The 15,817-nt window shown below is 45.3% G+C and overlaps 1 protein-coding gene across 1 annotated transcript in view; it reads right to left on the reverse strand.

The window, feature by feature from the left end:
* Positions 1-15,470, reverse strand: part of Setbp1 (SET binding protein 1) — a 353,918-nt gene extending 338,448 nt beyond the window's left edge. The window contains exon 1 of the mRNA XM_071602795.1: positions 15,418-15,470. The gene's annotated coding sequence lies outside the window, so the exon portion shown is untranslated. The remainder of the gene's footprint in view (positions 1-15,417) is intronic.
* Positions 15,471-15,817: the final 347 nt, after the last annotated feature.

Genomic DNA, 15,817 nt, shown 5'->3' on the forward strand with positions numbered 1-15,817 from the left:
ACATTCCAGCAATCAGGGACTCCTCCTGAGGGGGAGGCGCACAATGGACACCCTGTACTTGGCTCAGGCCTCCAGTCCAACAAAAGTTAACCATTTCATGGGTGCCTGCAGGGCAGAGAGGAGGCCCTGGAACAATAAAACTTGCTTAGGAAATAGGTGCTTAGAAGACTCCAAGAAATCAGAAAGGCAAGGAAGGGGCAGAGTTTTTGGAAAGAACCCAGGGGCAGGAGTGTAGAATCTTGGTTCTATTCTCCTGTCTCTGCTGTTCATGGCAGTGAGATGCTAGACAAGCCACTCTGAGCACCTTATCCTATATTGTCATCAGCAATGACTGGGGAGGGATCCATCTCTCTTTCATTCTGAACACTCTGTAATTTTATCCTGCACAGCCACAGACCTATGGGAACACTTCAAATTGCATAGTGTGAACCTACAACACTATTTGTTTCAGTGGCCAGGGGAATCCTGCTTGGATAAATGTGCTTCACACCCAAAGGAGTCCCAAAGAGTATATCCTCCCTCCCCTCCATATCTGCAGGATGGGAGATTTTTTTATTTCTTTTTCCTAGTCTAAAAATATATCTCCACCTGTTGCTTGGGGAATTCTTACTTATCCTGGAGCTTGGTGGAAATACAAATTCTCAAGCCTCACATACTGAATCAGGGCTGCAGCATAGGCCCCACACTCTGGATTTCCCCACGTCCCGCAGACGCTTCTGACAGGCCAAAGGCTGAGAACCAATGCCGTAGACTTTGGTTGACGCACTAATCCTATCCAGTGTCTTCACCACACCATGGTCTTGTTGTATATTTAAAAGGATTCCTCCTTACTGCAGTACTCTGAGTCTCTTAAGAAAAGGCACTTTGTCCAACTGTGTCATCCCAATGCCCAGCACAGTGGCCAACACATAACAGGGGCTAAAGAAATGTAGATTGACTGAATTAATGAATGAAACAACCCACTCAAGCTGGATTTGCCAGCATCATCCACCTCCCCTATCTTCCCCAGGCACCATCCATGGGCACACTACTCTCCAAAGGGATAATAATACAGTAGAAATAGGCAAAGCCCTTGGTTTCAACAAGAGTCACATGAAATGAATTCTGGGCCCCATCCTGCTTCTTAGGAGCAAGGATTCTTTCAGCCTCAGTGTCTCATCAACACAATGGAAAAAAAATAATGCCTTCCTGACTTTGCTTATTAGGTGATAGTTTTTATCTGATGTCTCTGGCAGGTGAACTCTGCTTCTTATTTAAAGATAAGTAATAAGAATAATAAGACATGCACCTCTCAGGAGTGTAATGGCAAAACCCAGGAAGACTCCTCTGCCTCATTCCTGCCCTTGTCACCTTTGATCCTTCCCCAGAAACACCTGCAGGACTTGGGGAAAGTCAGAATTACAGTAATAGGAAAATAAGAATTTTAAGAAAGCCCCATGGCATCTTTGACAGGAAAAAGCATGACCCCAGTGGAACCTACAGTAAGGAGGAGGAGCAAGCTGGGGTGGAAAAGCCTGGAGCCCCTGAGAGGAGGATGGGCAGGGTCAAGAAAGACTGCGGGATGCAAAAGGTCTCCTAAAAGTCAAGGTCCTGCCTTCACTACTCCCCAGTGCCCCCTCCAGTCCTGCTCATTTGTTCCTTGAGAGCTGAAGCCTTTGAGAATATGTGTGATGTAGGGAGGGGACAGTCCTTAGTTGTTGTTATTAAAGTTGCCTGTGCAGTAGCCCAGAAGATCGATGATTTTTCTAGTTGACAGAAATAGTGAATTTCTTTCTTTGTTTTGTTGGTGTTTCGATTTTTTCTGGTTGTTTTGTTTTTCTTGTTATTTTGTTGCTGGGGATCAGTGTGCATGCTGAGCAGGTGCTCTACTATTGAACCACATCCCCTGCCCCAGAAATTGTGAATTGTGAACTTCTGATCCGGGAGGGGGTTGTAAGTATTATAAAAGATCCGAGTGTGATCCTGCCTGCCTAAATATACGGGGAACCAGTTGTATTCTCAGCCTACGCTCACTGACCTGTAGTTACAAAAATGCCTTCTCAGATTCCATCAAGATTGTCTGACTTTGGCTTTGGGGGTGGCTGACTATTCATCTCTTAATGTCTGCTCAGATACTAAGGTGGGAGTCACGGTGGCTTTTTCAGGTGACTCTGCATGCACCTGGAATCCTCCTCCTCTCCCCTTGAGTTCTTGCCTCTTCATGACTCAGAATGAGGTCAAATGTTTCTTCTCTGAGTTTTACGACTCAGGTCAGGACTCTGTGTTCTTTGCCTTTGTACCACAGAGCGGATCTTTCCTAGCACTAACTATGTAATGGAATTCTTGTGCCATTCTTGGTTTAACGCTGCCTCCCCCACTAGATGGAAAGCCCTGGAGGGAAGGACCTGTAACTGGCTCATCACGGTATCCCCAGGGCCTGGCACAGTTCCTGATACGTGCAGAGATACTCCAGTGAATGCTGAGCAAAAGGCTACGTCCAGATCCAGCCAGACACCGTGTGACTCAGGTGCCTATGGCTCCGAGAGATGCTTCTTAAAACCCTCCCTGCTGCAGAAATACCCAGGATAAATGCTCCATCAACACTGGCAAATGGATCAAATGACCCAACCTTTACCTGGCTCTTAATCAGCAAGGGCAAGGACAGCTCTGCACTATAGTTCCCTGACACTGCAAATATGTCAGCGCTTTAAAGTGAAGGACAAAGCGCCTACTCAGTGACCTTTCCCACACTACATACCTGTGTGGTATGTTGCAGATCACATTCTACCTCCTCCAAGTAGAACTCCCGAGTCCTTCACTCACTGAATTCTCCAGCAGCGGTCTTTCACAAGCTTCTCTGATGACCACCACTGTATAGGATTCCCTGCTGGTTCCTCTGGCTGGCCTGCCCCTTCTCCTTTCTCCACTTGGTTAACTCTAAGTTACCTTTCAAACAATGGGTCAAGTTTCACCTTCTGCATGGAGACTGTCTGAGCCCACCTTGAGCACCACTTCCTCTTGTACACGCGTGCACACACACACACACACACTCATACATACACACAACTCACACACAGTGTGGTTCCCACATCCTTGGACATTTTCTCAAAAGCATTTGGCAAACTGTGTTTCAATTTTTCACTCAATTGTCTACCTTGCCCTCCAGCCCACAAAGGAAGGAGCCCAGTTCTAAATGAGTCTCTACGTGCTTCAGAGCCCAGTGAACACACAGACTCGCTGTCCAACCAAGTGCCCAAGTCATATTTCTCCTTGCAAAGAGGAAGGGAAGCAGCAGGACTTAATGTCATAGGATTAGATTACTTAGCCTCTCTTTCCCACTTAGTAATTGTGTTCTTGAGAGACATTGTTAATCTGTTCAAGTCTCATTTGGAAATTGGGTAATAATCCTACCCCAAGGGCTGTTTTGAGAAGTAATTGAAGATTAAATGAGATAATAATTATGAAAGAACATACTGGGATCACCTTAGTAAGTACTCACATTTTTTTGTTAGATTTGAATTACTTGCATAGTCTGTGTCAGCCAAGCTAGCATCTGGCTACGGGCTGCCTTCTTTTCTCAGATCCTAGGTAAAGCCCTGAAAGACAGGGCTTGGAAAACCACCTCCTCCCTTTCCATGCACCATGGGAAGCACACACAGCTAGCTTAATTTGTACCTGTTACCTTGAGTCTTCTGCTATTATTTGAGTATTGCTCTTTTGTTCTTATGGAGGAAATAATAGTGGATTCTGTAAGGAATTCCAGGTTCAATACCCTACATTGCCACTTGGAGTTGGATGGCTGAGGGAAGTTACTTTTTCTCCCAAGTCCTCCCTCTTCATTTGGAGAATGAGGAGGTAGCACGAGATGAGTTTTGTGTCCCCTTCCAGCCTGCATTCTTGAATATAAAGCCTTGTCTCCTTGGCTTGACAACGAGGAGCCCCTCACAGGCAGGGCTGGTTCCTCCCCCTCTTTATTGGCTCCTGCTGGTTCGGAAGCTCTGCCTGGCTGGGTTGACTGAGCTGAACACAACGAAACATATGGCATCAGTTCCTGTGTTTGGGAGTCTCCATGATAGAGTAAGAAGCAGAATGAAACCTCTGAGCCCTGAGGTGGGGCACACCATCTATTAACCAAGCTCCAGCTACAAAAACAGTGCCTCCTCTGGGAACCCAGAACACAACAGCATGAGCCTTGGGACTGGCTCCTGGGAAAAGATCTCTATGGTACTGGCCAGGCCAGTCCACAGGTTTGCAGGCTGAGCTCTCTGGCTTTGGCACTCTGTTTGTGGCCTGTGTTTCTCCATGCAGTCCTGCAAACAGCATACTTGCAGTGAAAAGGAGGTAAATAGTTCTAATGGCCTGGGCTGAACCCTTCATAATCATGATCTATTTAACCCTTCCAACAGTCCTATGATGCTGAAAATTCTGCCCTCGTGTACAGATATGGAAATGAAAAATCCTGTGAGCTTAATAATTTTCTCAAGAGCACATACTACCTGTGTCAGATCCACAGCTGAATCCAGATTCCATAATGTGCTGAGTAACAATTAGGTCAATAATAGATCACATATAAGATGGTGGTCCCATAAGACTATAACGAAGCTGAATTTTCTTCTATCACTTGGTGAAGTTGTAGTCATTGTAATGTCATAGCACAAGGCATTGCTCATGTATGTGTGAGGCTGTGGTACAAGTGAACTTCCTGCAATGCCTGTCACCTAAAAGTGCAGCATACACAATTATGTGCAGTATGTAACACTCGATAATGATAATAAGTGACTATGCTAATGGCTTATGTATTTATTATTGTATACATTTTATCATTATTTTAGAGCATACTCTTCAACTTGTTTTTTTTTTTTTTAAATCAGTGTTTTTTAAAAAAATCTCTGTAGATCTGTATACCATGTTATGCAGCCCTATTCACCTGGTGGCATTTACCTCATCTCTTGATTGCATCAGGAGGCCACCTCAAGCGATTGACTTACACCATCTAAGTCTATGCAAGTACACTCTGTGATGTTTGCACAACAACAAAATTGCCTAATAATGCAGTTCTCAAAATGTATCCACATTGTTAAGTGATGCATAGCCATACACATGATTTCAAAGCCTGTCATATCATAATGTATCAAAAACACAAAGTGAGGCCAGTTTTTTTTTTTTTTTAATCCAAAGTTCATAGTTGCTTCTAGATATCTGAGTTCTAAAATCAGTTTACCATCTGGCTTCCCACATCACTTAAACTCTGAGCTTCGGTTTCATCACCTGCCCTTCCTTCTCTTTTCACAGAATCTTACAAGGAAAAAAAAAAATTAAATACACATATAGAATAGTGCCAAAATAGGCCAAACAAGGTGGACCTCTATCGTGGTCACAGAATTTGCTGTCCAAGGAGGCAGAGAAATCCACAAGGCAAAGAAGCTGATCCTAGCTTTGAACATACAGTTGGCATACGTTAATTTTATTTAAAAGTGCTGATTTAACGGTAAGTTTAATATTTGATTTAATCCACAGATGTGCCCATTTTGTAGACACGAACTGAAGTTGAGGGACTTGTTAAAATCACAGAGATAATCCTAATTCCTAATATCATTTAAACCATGATGCCCCCAGTCTCCAAATAGCCAGGACTAGTGGTCACTTGAACTCTGGTCCTCAAGTAGTCACTGGTGAATTGGGGATAAAAATGTAAGACTTCTTGGAGGCAAGGGGGATAAACCAAAGGACTGATCAGGTGATGAATTCCATAGCGTTTCCTTCAAGGCTCTCTAGTATTGATCTTACTGCTTGTTCAATCTTACTTCAAGTTTCTCAACTTCTCAACCCTCTGATTCAACAATTGCTTATCTGTTGTCACTTGAACATAAAGTAAAATTCTGACACTTTCATATTTACGCTTCTACTGCAAAGGAGATGCTAGACAAACCAGAGAGCTAAAAAAATATTAGTACACTTCCCTTCTCTTATGATATTCCTTCTCTAGCTACCTTAAACTGTCATTTAAACATTGCACTGTTGCAGAATCTTGTCTTTCTCCAATTATGCATTGGATTCCTAGAGATAAGTTCTAGTATCATAAAGTCTTACGTATCCAGAGTGGCCATTCTCTGCTGTCCATATACCAAGAAGTAGTTTTACTTGTCATTCTAAAGCTACCTCTTTAGAACCTCAGACTGGTGTCAGACAGGACCTAGCAGTGAACAGCAAGGTCAAATGTCTCAGTTCTATCTTGTGCAGTGTATGTGGAAGTATCCGAGTGTCACACTCTCCTGTTCCTCTGGTCTGTTCTCCTTGAACATGAAAAACTGTGATCAAGGTTCCTCAGCCTGATAGAGATGGAGCTTTGGTCTGTTTCTTACTGGACTCTATCCCACCTCTCTTGCTGTAGAGCATACACAGGGTCCTGCATTCAACTTCTTCTTTTCTCCCTGCATTCTGGAGAGGATGATCTTCCCTGATATTTTGTGCCTGCCCAAGACTATCCCATTGTTCTGGATGCAGCTCAACTCCCACCCACTCCATGAAGTTTTCTCTGATCTGTCCAAGCTCCCTGGGTTCCCATTACAACCCAGTACTTAGCATGTGTCTGCTGCTCCTTCCCTGTTTTTCATAAGATCTTAGGGAGCCCAGTTCAAGGGCAGAAAGAGATTTGATCTTCTTCATTTATTGAGATCCCTAGAGCACCCATCAGAGACTATTGCATTATGCTTAATGGTCACTGAGCAAATTGATTTTGCTGAATAAGTGTTGAAAAGTTATGAGTTTGAATTAAAACCCTGGACAGGTAGACTGAGTCCAACTTAGAGGGCTCTGGTTGCTTTTCCTTCCAAGTGTTGACAAAAGACCTCAGACCAACAAGGAAACTTATGGGTGGCCTGCCTGTCGACAATAGCCATCTGGACCTTCATATTCAGGGCTACCTTGGCCTGCCAGATGCAATCCATGCTCATGATTAGCATTCCTTTCCTTAAAGCAATTTCAAATTCACACTTGAACTTCACTGCACCTCCTCCCCCATGCCAATACATTCTACATACCAGGCATAGCCCCCAGTTCCATTTCTGCCATGAAACCCCAAACTTATCCTCCTTGAGGCCTTCCCTAGCCCTAACCACACAAATAGCAAAATTACACTCCAATGATTGTCACGTTAGTAAGCATGTATCTTTGAAATCATTCTCCAAGAGTAAAAGTCACACCTCATAGCAGACCTTTCCTATCCAAAAATACCAAGCACGATGGTTCACTGCAGTTGTAGGACTTTAATAAATATTTGTAGATAAAAAAAAATGATTGTAATTGAGCTCTAGAGTACAGAGTAATGAGAAGAAAGAAGGCCCACAGAGCTTTCACATCAAATCATCTTTTTTTTAGTCACCTCCTTAGTCATACTTAAAAAAAAAAAAAAAAAATCAAAGATCTCATTGCTCAAATAACAACAAGTCATAGTGAGTACCTCCACTGTCTCTATTGACATTATCAGCCTACTATATTGGAGCCATCAAATTCAAAACCTCCACAGTCCCAAGTTCAAACTCTAAGTAGTTCCTTTCCACTGAACAGACTATGAGTCATTGGCAGATAAAATAAATAATGAAGAATCACTTTTTACACAAATTGCTGGCTGTTTTGTTTTGTTTTTCATTTTTATCTCAGATCCTTTTCAACATCCTGGGGTAAAAGTAATTGCAGCATCTCACACTTTGCAGAGGTTTCCTCTTCCTAAAAGTCCAACTGGTGTGTTCTGAGGTGAATCATAAATCCCATGGAACTTGCACAGTGGCTTAGATCAAAGCATAATTTTCCTGATGCAACCCCCACTCAATATCACAGAGAGTCCTGGTTTAGGACAAACTGCAGGTCACTTGTTCTGATCTCAAAGTGTACAAGAAGCATCCCCCATCCATTACTGTGCAGAGGCTTCCAATGGCAGGGGAGATCAGATTCTATGGAGATGGAAAGAACACCTGAGAAGCACAGGCTCAGCCCTAGGCTTCAGGCTCTTTAGAATCCACATACGGAAATGACGACCAGGTCCTGTATCCATGGGGCAAGTGAAGTATCCATAGCAGAGATTCCAGATGCCCCGTGGGCACAGCATTAGCAAAGTCCTGCTAGAGAATGTATTTGTGTACTTCCCAGAAGCTGTCTTATATTATCTCCCTTGTTTCAAGTCAGTTATTTTGCCAAAGACAGCCAACCTTCAAAAGAGGCGCAGATAACTTAACCCCTTTTCTTCCTTCCACATTACACTTTGCAGTATTTGTTCACAAATAGCTCATGGCATCTTTCTTTTTCCTGCAAGCCCATTCTGTTCTAACTGGGGAGATTCTCTTGACTCAATTTACCCCAGGACACCACGTTCCCCTTCATTGGCTTGTCAACCACATCAAACAGAGTTAAGTGCATTAATTCTCATTGGGATTGGTTTGAACAGTTGTTGGCATGCCATTGAACAGGTTTAAGGAGCTCTGAGCTTTAAGAAAACTTTAAAGTCCCTGGCACACAGTTGGCTCTAACATCCCAGATTTTCAGAAAGGACTGTCCATTTCAATCCTTTGGTTACTTTATCATGGGTGCATTCAGAAGCAGAACTGCATGGTAACATGTCCCCAACATATGCTAAGAGGTGACCAGTCCATCCTACAGCTGGCCTCCCAGGACCTTTCCCTGGGAAAGTTTCTTTTCTAGAATGTCTTTCTCTCCTCAGCCTTTTCTCTTGGCCATTGTGACCACACTCTCAGTCACTGAGGAGCAGAGAAGCTCTTAGACCTCAGCAACAAAGAAGGCGGTTACACCGTTAAGTGCCAAAAGGAGTGTGGTAGAGAGAAAATGTGATTGGAATTTTCGGAGACAGTCAAGAGCTGCGTGTGTTCGAGTGGCGATGAGGCTCTAGGAGACACTTCATAAATATTTGCTGATTGAATGAATGAATGAATCAGTGACTGAAAGGATACACATGCAGTAAAATATCATTACCTCTTAGGCTTTGAAGGAAAAACTGAGATTGGGTGATTTTCCCTGAAAGATAGCCAAAAATATAAAAAGCCATTAGCATAAGTAGTTATTACTCACTCTAAGAGGTACTCATTGTGTTGCTTCATTTTGCAGTGCTTTAGTACATCTTAAATAACATTAACTTTTAGTATTCTATCTCTGTATAAATTCTGTGATTTATTTGTGCAACCCAAATCAAACACAAATAGGTGCAGGGTTTTGTGGGGCCAGCGTGGCCCCTTTCTTCAAAGATGCATGGTTTGGGGAGCATGACATGGTACCAGGCACAAGCTTTAAATCTGAAGTCCTCTGGAAACTAGAGGCGATCTCAGAGTCAGGGGGTGGGGTGACAGTGTGTACCCAGAGGAGGCAGGTTGGTGCTGGTAGTTCTAAGAAGTAGACTCTCATTTAAAGAGACCAGTCAGGGCACCTTCCAGATAGGGGTGGCAACCCTAAGAGAGCTGAGGTGTGGAGGTGAACAGGTGACAGAGTGTCCAGGGTCAGCCAGGAAACCGGTTTGACGGGAGCGGTGCCTTGTGTTTTGTGTCAAATGCGGTTCAACTGAGAACACTGCAAGATGCCCTGTGCAGGCTGCTGGACATGGTGGACCGCATATCAAGGGAAAGGGGAGGAGGAGGGACCCAGAAAAGTTTGGGAGCCAACAGACTGTGAAGAACTTCCCTGAATATAGAGAACTTCTTGAATTCTCTAGAACAGACACAATCCTGCTGTCAGTTCTTTTCTACAGAGGCTAGAAATTCTGTCTTCAAGGTCACACTCAACCACTGCAGCACCTTGATGGAGAAGCCCCCCAGGGCTCACTCTCCCACTGCTTCCCCTCTATGCACCTAAATTTCTTCCTTTTAGTCTCCTGGTTCTCCACTCAAAGAGCATATCCTGAGCACCAGCATTTTCTTGAGTTCAACTGGACATACCATGAGACTCTGATCTCAGATAGACCTAACATTGTTGGCATCTAATAATGCAATCCATAGATATGAGTAGAATGATCCAACCTGATTCATCAGTATATACATATATACATATATACTGTCAAATCAGTTGAACTCTTAGAACACAAGGGCCCTTGTGGCATTTCCGGCCATGCCAAGGTGTTATTAATCTATGGCTTATGGCAACAATAACCGCAAGCACCCTTTTCCAGGAGGCAGCATGAACATCCTCCCAGAGTTCAATGACAGAAATTAGCTGTTACCATTTAATCTTTACAACCCTATGAAGTAGGCAAGGTAGGTTACTTTATCTCTGTTTTACAGATTAACTTACTGAGGTTCAAACATGTTAAAGAACTTGCTGGGGGCCATTGAACTGGAAAGTAGCAGGGACAGGATCCAAGACAGATCTTGTCACTTCAGATATGAGGCTGTTCACATTTTAACATAGCCATCTGGCCCCAGGTCAGCCACCAACTTGTGTCATTTCAGGCAACCAATGTATCCCATGCCTTGTCTTCTGATGGGAATACAATGCTTGGGCCTCCCTTCTCTAGATCAAGAGGGCAGATGTGATATGAAAATATTTTTTAAAAGAACAAAGTTCTATGAATATGAAAGGCAGTGTTTGGGATGGCAAAAGATAAGATGGATCATAGAAACATTTTTTCAGCCTAACCAAGTTCTGGCTCACCATCCGTCCCTTCCCCATCCCCCATTCTTGAAAAGGCAGAGCCTCTGTCCACCTGAGGGTCAGCTCAATTGACTTTGCCTCTGATTGTTTTACATGGGACTAAACATCATAATCCATCACTGGCTTCTCGGGAAAGGATGGCTGCTTCCTCCCAGGGGATCCTGTGGATATCAGGGCAGCTCACATTCTACACTTGATGCTGGCATCATTTGCTCTGAACAGAATAGGAAGTCTGCTGCTACTTTCTAAGACAAAGACCATTAAAAGAAAAAAAAAATGTTTCTTTGAACTTACAGAGTACCCTCTAATGGGGTAAAACTCTAACTCCTCTAAAAGGAAAGCTGTTCTAGTATGATCCATTGAAACTTCTAGATATGAACTGTTTAATCCCAATAATTTAGACAAAATGAATCTAAGGTCATCATCCCCCAAAACTTTATTTAGACCCAATCTGTTGTCTCTAAACAGGTATCAAAATCTGTAGAAAGCTAAGTGAAAATGAAATGAAAACTCAGAGTCAAGCAATAATGTATGTTGGCATCATCCTCCAGCATCCAGAAAGTGCACTCTGTGGGCACCTTGGGGTTTTATGTTCTCCACTTACAAGTGTTTGGGCTGAAGAGTTACTTTAGAAATAGCTCTACAAGAAACTGAAACCCATGGCTATATGTATGGTGGTAGCACTCCTGACCCCATTCTGACCCAAGACATTTGCAGAAACTCACCCAATACTATCACTTCATGTTGACTTTCCCTCAGAGGCCCATGCATTGAAGATTGATTCTCATGGTGCTGCTATTGGGAGGTTGTAGAACTTTTAATATGTGGGCCTCATGGGAGGTCTTTGGGTCATTGGAGGCATGCCCTTGAAGGGGATTTGGGGATCCCAGTCCCTTCTTCTTTTTCTCTCTCTTGCTTTGTGGCCCTTGGGTGAGCGGTTTTGCTCCACCACATGCTCCCACCACAGTGCACTGCCTCACCACAGGCCCAGAGCAAGAAGGCAAACCAATCATAGACTGGAACTTCCCAAACTGTGAGCCAAACTAAACTTTTCCCTTTATGAGTTGATTATCTCAGATATTTTGTTGTAGCTGACCCAGTTTCATAATAGACCATAGAACAGAAATGAGATTGAATTGTTTTGTTCCTTCTTCAGAGGAACCTGAGGAACAGACAAAATGACGTTCAGGAAAAATTTATATGGCTTTCTTCTTCCACCCCACCTCCAACCCCACTATGACTCTCCAATACCCTGGCTCCCTGAACAGTCCCAGTCACAACATTCCATTTTTAAGGCAGTGCAACTCTTTACAAGGCTAATGTTTTCATAATAATTTACCCCATTCTTCTGGAAGGAGTAAAACTGAAACAACTTGAAATGCCATCAGCAAAAACATTATTTATTTCCCATCCCTGAGCATCAGAGAAAACAGGATTTCATTGGCTGGGTCTGCCTTCAATAGCTTTCTGGTTTCAATTAAAACTTGAAGTCTCCAAGGGAAAGCCTGGCATTCTGGGAGGGCAAGGCCCAGCTAAGTTTCAGTGTCTCCACAGGAACCCAGAAAGGCTGTCCCATCAGTCTGGCTATTTCTCATCTTCTTCCTTTTGCATATTATATAGAAGTGTCAGAGTCAAGATTGAAGTATAACTAAAAATAATGACCAGGTTGCAAGAACTCTCCTCTCCTAGATGCACATTTCTGTGCCAGAGAAGTATCGATTCAGCCCCTAATGGAATTCAAAGTTAAGGTTACAGCAGAAAAGGAATTGGGAATCCAGGGGGAAGTGCCTACCTATTTATTTCTTCTTCAACAAAATGCTGCCTCCTGCCTCTCCCAACTGTTCATCTTCAACTAAATTCTACAAAGATCCCAAGCTCTGCTTTTTTCCCTCCCCAAGCTTCATTTAGGCCAGGTGATTTGAAAAGTAGCTCCTTATGAGTAATACAAGTACATGACCAGAAGCACTCATGGTACCAGGTACCAGATTCCCTCAGGGATACATCCAGGTTTTCCTCCAGTGAAGTCCCAGCACAGCCTTCCTATGTAACATTCTGATGTTAACATGCAAACGATCAGATTACAACCCTTCACTGGCCTAGCCCATTCATGAACATATAAGGCAGTTGATAGTTTCTCCCAGGCTAGAAGTGGCCCCCTTCCTAACTGACAACCCTGCCTTTCAGCCACTCCTTATGTTCACTACAAGCTATCCCTTCCCCCACCTCCAGTTTGTTTATTCCAGAGAAGCATCTATTTTCCCTGCTAAGAGAGAGACTAGTCTGTTTCCCTTCTCTGGCTAGGGACTACATTTGCTCACCATCTCCTCCCCCAACTCAGCTCAGGTTACTATAGTGGCTATAGCTTCCACAGCCCAGCTCTAACAGGATTCAACTTCCCAAGACCAAGACTTAATGGGGGAGGAGGATCCTATGCCTAGTAGCACACTGGGTACCTGGTCTCTGGATCTTCTGAGGCTACATTCCCTGCAATTTGTAAATGCTCTGTGTTCAACCATGCTTACTTCTCCCACTTTTTTGGTTTGCCTCAAACATGGCCCTAACACCCTTTTCTGGTAACAGGCATGGAGATTAAGCTCACAGTGAAAACACAGCCCCTACAGCTTTAGCTCTAAAACCTGGGAATCTTCCTGTGTCAGAGCTAAAGGGATCATGCCTCTCTCACTCCGGGAGTTTAAGGAAGGTGTAAGTCACAGAAATCAAGAGGAAGGAGAGGGAGGGACCTGGGATTGTAAACTGGCTACATCTTAAAGTGCTACAAACTTTCTCCTCCCTCACACGCCCCCAGCCAGTTGGCCCCGCCTTCCTATCCCAGCCAGACCACATCTAACTAGGGTGTGTAAAGGAAACTGTTCCTGGCTGCCCAGGTCTGGTCCCAGTGTTGCAGATGTGGCCTGCACAGAACAACATTCTTCCTCTCCAAGTCCCTCTTCTCTGTTTCCCTCCCCCTAATGCACACCAAACAAACTCTGCAACTGGAGCTGTTTGGATGGAGTGGGAGATGTACCTGGGTAAACTACGGGAGGGTAATGGGCCGGAACTGCCAGAGTTTGGGTGACAGCTACTTCAGTTCAAATCCACAGGAAACAAGGAAAAACAGGACAAGGGTGAAGAAATGAAAAAGAAAAGAAGGGAAAGGAATGTCAGAAAAACAAGAAATATCAGTATTTCCTTAGAGACCATGGACTCCAAGCAAACTTTAGAAGATGTGGATAGTTATGGGGTAGGAGTAGGGGGGCTGGGATAGAAGAGTAGCTGCTCTATAGTTCCAGAATAAACTGCCTTTCAAGGGAGAGTTTCTGCAGGCATAAAGACACACAAATTGCCCTTTTAGTATTAGACCTCAACCATGAGATTACCAGGACAGTTTATTTAAAACAGAAACGAATCGGAAATCCTTCCCTCAACAGTCTTTTAGACATACACGCCCTGAGTATTCCACACACACATAAAGAATAAATGCATCATGGGAGGGGGGCAATAAGCACTCCCCCTCCACACACTCACTACCTCTAGCCCCATCTCCTACTTCTAACTGCACAACTTTCTGATCTCCAATGAAAATATTTCCAGTTGGATCCGATTTCGGAATTGTAGTAAGCAGTGTGGGTCAGGAGAGGAGGGGTGATGATAGTGTGTAGGGGAGGGGGGCTGAAAGACAGCATTTCGGCAGTAACTTATTTTTTTAGAACCAGCATGCTCTACCGATCAGAAATTGCAATTACCCAACAATGCTTCCATCACAAACAGACACCAAAAACAGCATCACCGTTATCACCATCTTGCTAAAGATCTGCCCAGTTTACCTGACTTTGTCTCTGTGGAACTTCTCAGACAGTATTTTGGTCAAAGAGATAATGGTACGAGAGACAAAAACAATAAATCGATACTGAAGGGCTCCCTTTCCGGAGTGATTTCCCACTGGAAACCACCGAACGGGGAAGCCTGTGGTTAATTCCCAAGCTCAAGGCTCCTCTAGAAACGCACACAATGCGTGCTTTCAAAAGGGCATTCGTCTGCTTTTAAGGGAATTCCTGTCTTTTCAGAATCCTCAAACCGGAGAGCAAAAGAAAAAGACTCAAATCCATTGATTAAGATTTTTAAGAGAAAAACTAACACACAGCCAGAACACAAGCACACACCAACCTTCGCCGGCTGGACCACTTCTTGCCTGTTCTTCTCTCTATTAAGGACACGTTAGATTCTGATACATTTCCCCCCAAAAAAATCCAACTAGGTTACAATGTAGCTCTCTAGCTCCACTTAACCTGCAAGTTACAAAGGGAGAAAAAAAAAATATCCTGCCGCCTTCCCACCCCTTTCCCTACCCCCTCCCCCTCCCGAGTCCACTCCACCAACGCCAAACCCGCCAGCCCCGGCAGCCGGCGGCAGGACCGAGGGAGGGTGCAAAAGGCGGGGGGGTAGGGGGGGATCAGATTAGGCGAAACTCAATGAGCTCCCAGCCTTCCAGCCCGACGCTTCCACCACCGCCGCCACCAACGGGCCACTCCAATAGAGCCAGCACCGCTGCCCACCCGCCGGCCGGTCGGAATCGTGCCCATCCCCGAGCAGCCTCGCGGGGACCGGCATCCCGTCCCTCGGCCCCATCTCCCCCTTCCTGCCCGGTGCAAAGTCAAAGCCCCGGCGAGGCGACGTGAACTTTTGCTTGCCGGGCACACACACCGCCCCCCGGCCCCGAGCGTGCGGGGGCCCGCGGCGCGGCAGGATGCTGGGCACGGGGGCTCCCGCTCCAAGGTCGCCGCGCGTGCTCACCCATGTCCCGGCGGCTCCGGCTCCGCTGGCCCCGGCGCTCGCTCAGATCCCGGCTCCGCTCGCTCGTCCGAGCCCCCAAAGGTGCTGCTGCAGCAACTCCATGGCGATGAGCATCTGTCAAACGGCGAGCCGCGGGGCGGGCCGCCCTCGCTCGGGGGGCGCCGGGGCCCCCGGGCGCGCGGAGGCGGCGGCGAGCGGCGGGCGCCCCGGCCGGCCCCGCGCTTCCCGCCCGACGCGGCCGCCTCCGCCGCGCCACCGATTTATGGAGAGAGATATCAAGGGGGAAAATGGCGTCTCCGGAGCCCGAGGAGTCCTGGAGTAATCACATTCACACACACGCCCGCACGCACACACTCGCACACACTCGCACACAGGCGAGCGGCGAGCCCGGCTAATTTTA

This window comes from Marmota flaviventris, chromosome 16 (assembly GCF_047511675.1).
Source record: "Marmota flaviventris isolate mMarFla1 chromosome 16, mMarFla1.hap1, whole genome shotgun sequence".
NCBI classification, from domain to species: Eukaryota; Metazoa; Chordata; class Mammalia; order Rodentia; family Sciuridae; genus Marmota; species Marmota flaviventris.